General features: G+C 34.3%; 1 pseudogene; it reads right to left on the bottom strand.

Annotated features, from left to right (window-relative positions):
* Positions 1-4,368: 4,368 nt before the first annotated feature.
* LOC116627323 lies at positions 4,369-4,523 on the bottom strand (annotated as a pseudogene).
* Positions 4,524-6,494: the final 1,971 nt, after the last annotated feature.

Here is a 6,494-nt window from a genome sequence, read left to right as displayed (position 1 = left end):
GAACTTGTAGAAAATTGAAAAGTTTCATTCTTAGTTACTATCTTTCCATTTTTTTAAACACTATTTAATTGGCAAATGTTCTGAAAATGTGTGTGTGTGTGTGTGTGTGTGTGTGTGTGTGTGTGTATTTTATCATCAAAGTGTTTTATAATGCTCCAGGGTTTTTTCCTGAAAATATTATTAAATTTATGATTACTTTTATAATCAGTGGTATCTAAGAACCAAGAAAATTCAGTGAATTTTTTCATAGTTTATAAGATGCCCCAATACTTCTCTATTTATTTTCTTATATTGAACATATCACTAGTTTGAAATGACTGTAATGCAGCTAAGATAAGAAGTATATTAACGTTTTATTTGGTCCTCTGCACCTAAGTTTTAGAAAACAAAAAGAAGCATAAAATATATTAAACATTTCATGAATGCACAAGTGCTACTAAACAAAATAAGGGATTTTATTAGATGATAAAAATAACATATTAAGAAAGGTGAAATGAATGAATACTATTTCAGAAGTCAATAGATTTATTGTAATTACAAGCAAGGGCTTTGTAGAGAGCAAAACAAAACAAAACAGGTATGAATCCCAGCTTTGTTACTTTGAGCAGTCTTCTTAATCTCCCTATATCTCAGTTTCTTATCTATAAAATCATATAATCCGTGTACAATAAATGGGAGACTATATTACTATAGGTAATAATATGGCTTAAGGAAGGGAAGTCAGAAGTGTCTTTTATTAAAGAGGGAGAATGTGAGCTGGGACTTGAGAGATCGTTAAGATAAAGATGAAATAAAGTGGCCACGGAAATCTTTTATAGAAAGTGGGAAGTAGGCTGTACCCTAAAACAAATGGGTAAGAAGTGGAAAAGGAGGAGAACCAGTGAAGGTATTTTAGACAGTGGAAGCCCCAAAGTCAAGTCCCAAAGAAAGATTGACAGGGACAGAAGATGGAGGCCCCCTAATGCCAGACAGTGGAGTTTTGATGCACCGGGTAGTGATGGGGTTCAGGACATGATACCCCAAAACAGGCACCACAGCATATTGAATATTTTAAGCTAAATGAATGATTTTGACAAAATGGCAGAAACAGGAAGGTCACTCTGACTTTCCCTCTCCCTCCCCTTCTTCCCTGACAGAGGTTATAAAACCCTCATGTGAGAAGTGCCCTCCCTTTATTCCAGGAAAGGGGGATCCTTATCTCTGAAGACAAAGGGATGCCAAGAAGAGTCTGAATGAACAAACAGGCATTGCTAATTTTCTGCAGCTCACTACTCCTGCTCATACTCTTTGCCCTATTATATTTCTCCAACACTGTCCACTGCTCATCAAACCTGGCATTAAAAGTACTCAGGTTTAACAGTTTCTTTAGACCTTGATATCCTTATGAAGGTTCCCATGTTATGAAAAATTATATTAAGTAGTTTTCTTTATGCTTTTTTTGTATTAATATGTCTCTATCATTTTAATTTTCTGACCTTACCAGGGACCCTAAGAGGGTTGAGGGAAATTTTTTCCTCCCCTACAGTAACGGATAAGTTCCCTCTAAAAGTTTTTGAATGGTGTGGTAGAAAGATAAATGCAATATTTTGGCGGTAGTGCCAATAATGGACTGAGAAAGGAGCCCGTTCTTAAAAAATCATCAGAAAATCAGAAAACATATGCTTAAATTCCAAGTCAAGGAAAACAAAAACAAAAACAAAAACTCATCCCCTAGCAAAAGGAAAATTCCTGCTAAGTACCTCAATGATCTTAAATATCCAAAAACAGCATCAATAAGCTCAAAATTTGACTGCTTGATTAAATGTATTTTGTATCTCAATGTTTAGCACTTTATTTACTTAACAGGGTCCAGGTCTTAAATAAATAGCAAAGGTAGTTCTACAGGATAAGCTATATTTACAGAAAATAGGCTTTTCTTGAAAGAAGAAAAGTTGGGAGTCAGGTCAGACTACAAGGACATACCATTACAGTGTAAGAATTTCAACAGAAAATGGAAAGGAAAATCCCCTGAAATATATTTATCAGCAAATGACCTGATCAGCTATGATCCATCACTGGCAGATCATGGCTCGGTAAATCAGTATATCCCAGGAAGCAAGTTTAAATGGATTTGAGATTATTGACACTTTTTATTAAAGTTCCCTCATAACTCAGGGAAAGAAAATATAATGCCCAAAATGTTGCACCTTTTAAAACTTCATAGGTTATCTATTTAAAACAGAAAACTTTCTTATTTTAGGATCCTTTATAAACAGCTTAAGCCACTAAGGTTTAAAAGCAGAGCTGACAATTTTAGACTCTCTTTGGGGTTGTATGCCATTTTTAGAGCACTGAATGCCTCCTATCAGGGACTTGATCAGTCCAAGGCAGCTCACTTAGGCTCCTCAGCTACCAGACAGAATGATGTAACATGCCATCTCAAGACAAGAGGGAGTCAATGAGATTAGCAGCCCCAGGCATACTAAAAATATTTAGGGGGTTCCTACTTTAACATTGGGGAAGTAGACATTTGTTTTTACAGAGTCACCATCTTGGAAGCCTTTGCTTGTTAGGCAAAGCACTTTGAAAATGATCTCTGCTTTGGGAGAAATACCCTGCTGGAGTCAGATTTCCTAATTTGCAAAACTTGGTTGACCACAGTTCTTTGAATGACCTTAAATGTGAATCTTGAATACATTGTTTTCAGTTGTACTAACTGGTTTTACATACTTACGTGGTATATGCAAATTTCTGTAAATCAAATTTGTGGGTTTTTTTTTTTTTAATGTAAAGCCCTATAAATATGCATGCCCTAGATTCCTTGAAAGAGATAGGGTTTCAAGATTCTTTATTTTAGAGTTTTCCTTTAGTTTTCCAATACTACTGGGAAAGAATCTCCTTTGATATTTTAAGTAACCCTGTAACAATAATTCTAAGCCCTCCAACTAACTTTCATAAGAGGCACATTCAGTTTTTCTTTTCTCAATTTTAGGATAGAACCTGATGCTCTGCTTTTGTTAATTGACTTTGATAGCCTCTCTTGCTAGATTTCCAGCAGACAGGATAAACATATCAGAAAGTTCAACTAAGATCATGAAATGTAAAGATACTAATATTTCTTTATTATTAGGGGCCCCCAGGGTTCTTTTTATCTCTTTGCATAGAGTCAATCAACCTTTATTTGTATTACAGTCTATTAAGCAAAATCTCTTCAAGTAGTTAAGACAAATAAGCTCAATAAAAATGTATAAGGAAGTATTTCACTAGGCTAATCCTGATTTAAGCCTACTATTTGAAAATAGTGGTTTATGTAAATTATGGGAAAACTTTTTTAAACAAATGTTTTACACTTATATGGCCCACCGAGCACAGTGCAAATTTTTTAGTTTATCATTCTTCGTATGCAGAACTCAGTGTGGTCACCTGAATCTTGATTGTAATTGGGAATTAGTTTATCACTTTATCTATAACTGGAGACATTTATCATGTTCTGATTACAGCAGAAAAATGTGTAAAACATACATAAACACACAAAATGTGGAATGACCTATGGGAATATACTATATAATTAATTTTGATGTGAAAATATGTAAATTAAAAATAACATACGGAATAGATTCAAAAACAATAAATAAAATAATAAATCTCATTCACTGGGAATAAAGAGGTACGTGTAGCTAATGGCAATCTCTTCTGGTCTTACTGAAAGCTTTTATCTCTTTCTGTTATGACCTTGTTGGCATTTGAGTGGATATTTCCTAGTATCAGGCCTTACACATCAACTGCAATGAATTTTGATTTTCTCTTTCTACAATTAATAATATTTTTCATATTGATACATCTCCATCATCTGTATTTGGATACTTCTATCATGAAATTTTCCTGAAATTAATCACATTTCCCTAATACAGGATTAAAATAATGTCTGTTTCAACCATCATTATTAATGGTGCCATGTCTTACTGTTTTTCTTTACTTCATTAAGAACTTATACAATATTGGAAATAAGCAAAAAGAGGGTGGTACAAACTTTTAATGTTATACTGGTTTATTGTTTTACAAGCACACCTAAGAATTGTTTAATTCTCCTAGTGAGCATATTTGTGTTTGGTTTTGCTCTTTGACTGGAGTTACATGTTATTTGTAGATTTCTATCCAGTAGAAAATATAATTCCAAAAGTTGTGGTTTTAATTAGTGCCTTAAAGGATATTTTAACAATTTTATTTTAATATCCATATTAAAAATATATATTTTTCTGATGGTTTTTATTTTTTTATTATTTTTTAAAGATTTTATTTATTTATTTGACAGAGAGAGACACAGTGAGAGAGGGAACACAAGCAGGGGGAGTGGGAGAGGGAGAAGCAGGCTTCCTGCTGAGCAGGGAGCCCAATGTGGGGCTCGATCCCAGGACCCTGGGATTATGACCAGAGCCGAAGGCAGACGCTTAACGACTGAGCCACCCAGGTGCCCCTTTCTCAATTAGCAATAATCGCGCCTCCGATAAACCTCATTGGCTACGATACTGCCACTGCACAAAGCTCAGGTGCCCCTTTCTGATGGTTATATAAACCTCAATCCTCAAAGTATTTTTCATATTACTTTTTTTATTAATTAATGAGTTTGATAAAATAGCTGACATGTCCATTCTATATTTGTAGGAGAGTCATGTTTTTAATCTTTGAAACTATACCTTGACAATCCAGTGTTCTATTTCCTTCTACACTGTGAATGCCTCATTCATATGAGAATGAATTCTCCTTTAAAAAAATGAAATATTCTATGAAAAACAAACTGAGGGTTCTAGAGGGGAGGGGGTTGGGAGGATGGGTTAGCCTGGTGATGGGTATTGAGGAGGGCACGTTCTGCATGGAGCACTGGGTGTTATGCACAAACAATGAATCATGGAACACTATATCTAAAACTAATGATGTAATGTATGGGGATTAACATAACAATAAAAAAAATTAAAAAAAAAAAAATGAAATATTCTAGATAAGCCTAAATCTAAATAAAGCCTAAATCCTTCCCTCCCCCGCCCCCCCGACTCTGCTCTAAATCTACCTTATGCCGCTATACCAGATCACTTCCCAAATGTAACTACTGTTACTAGTTTGGTGTTTATCCACTGTAACATTTTTCATGCATTTACACATATCCATATGTGCCTATGTTAACTTAAACAGTGGTAAACTATGTGAAACAGACTGCTCTATATGTCATGAAGACCTTTCCATTTTACTCCTCATTCTTAACTGCTACAGAGTGTTCTATGATAAGAAAATGCCATAACTTGTATAAGCATTCATCTATTAAAAGACATTTAGGCTTCTTCCAATTTTTCATTACAAACAATGCTAGAATGATCTTTCTTATAAATATTTCCCTTTCTTCCTATTTATGAACATATATCTAGGGTAAAGATCAAGAATTGGAATTGCTCGATCATGCAGGTAAATAAGAAAATATATATTTTAATTGCCTTCTAAAGGAGCTCTAGTTTCTACCCACATAAACAGTTAACCTCATTGGTAAATATTGAAAACAAATATAATATTTTGCCATCTTTCGAGGGTTAAATTCTAAAGTCATCAAGAAAGAGGAATATAGTGTAAAGAAGAAAATTTACCTCTAAAAATACATTGGTTTCTCTATATACAATACCATAGAAATTTTTATCAGTGTTTCTAAGTTATCTTTAAGTATTGTTTACCTGTTCTTAGTTTTTTGCTTTTTTTTTTTAACAATTTATTTATTTATTTGACAGAGAGAGAGACCACAAGCAGGGGGAACGACAGGCCGAGGGAAAGGGAGAAGCAGACTCCCCACTGAGCAGGGAGCCACCCTCCCCACCATGTGGGGCTGGATCCCAGGACCCTGAGATCATGGATCATGACCTGAGCTGAAGGCAGACACTTAACCAACTGAGCCACCCAGGCGCCCCTTGTCTTTAGTTATTAATGAGAAATCAAGGACAGCACATTTTTTTCATTTTTTTTTTTTTCTTTCTTTCTTCCAATAAGTCTGTCAGAAGCCTTTATCTCTTGCCTGAGATACAAGCTAACTGAGCTAAGGGATAGGCACTAAATTTTCTAGTCTTCTATTTTATATAAACAATTAAAAAAATTTGTGGAGCTCTTATAAGTTAAAATTGTGTTTATGATCTACTGCAGCAGATTGATCCTTTTGAAATGTAAAGTAGGTCACATTTTCCCAATCTTTTTACCCTGGCATTTGTCATGTTCTTACAACTTAGTTTCCCCAGAAAGAGAACAGAGTGTGGCACTTAGAACATACCTGGTAACTATCTGTCAAATGAATAGATTGTTGTTAATTGAAAAGAATCAACAAATAGTTTATCAATGTTCTCTGATGCTTTTAAAAAGTGTGAAATTTCTTTTTGTTTTGAAATAACACATATCCACTTACTAGGGTAAACACCCGAATTGTTTTATTGAAATATTTGATATGCTGCTTCTTTATTATTCTCTTTGATCTATTGATTTCTGAGAAA

The sequence above is a fragment of the Phoca vitulina genome, unplaced genomic scaffold (genome assembly GCF_004348235.1).
Source record: "Phoca vitulina isolate PV1807 unplaced genomic scaffold, GSC_HSeal_1.0 scaffold2, whole genome shotgun sequence".
NCBI classification, from domain to species: Eukaryota; Metazoa; Chordata; class Mammalia; order Carnivora; family Phocidae; genus Phoca; species Phoca vitulina.
Note: the sequence above shows the minus strand (reverse complement) of the source record. Positions and strands in the feature narration are given on the sequence as shown.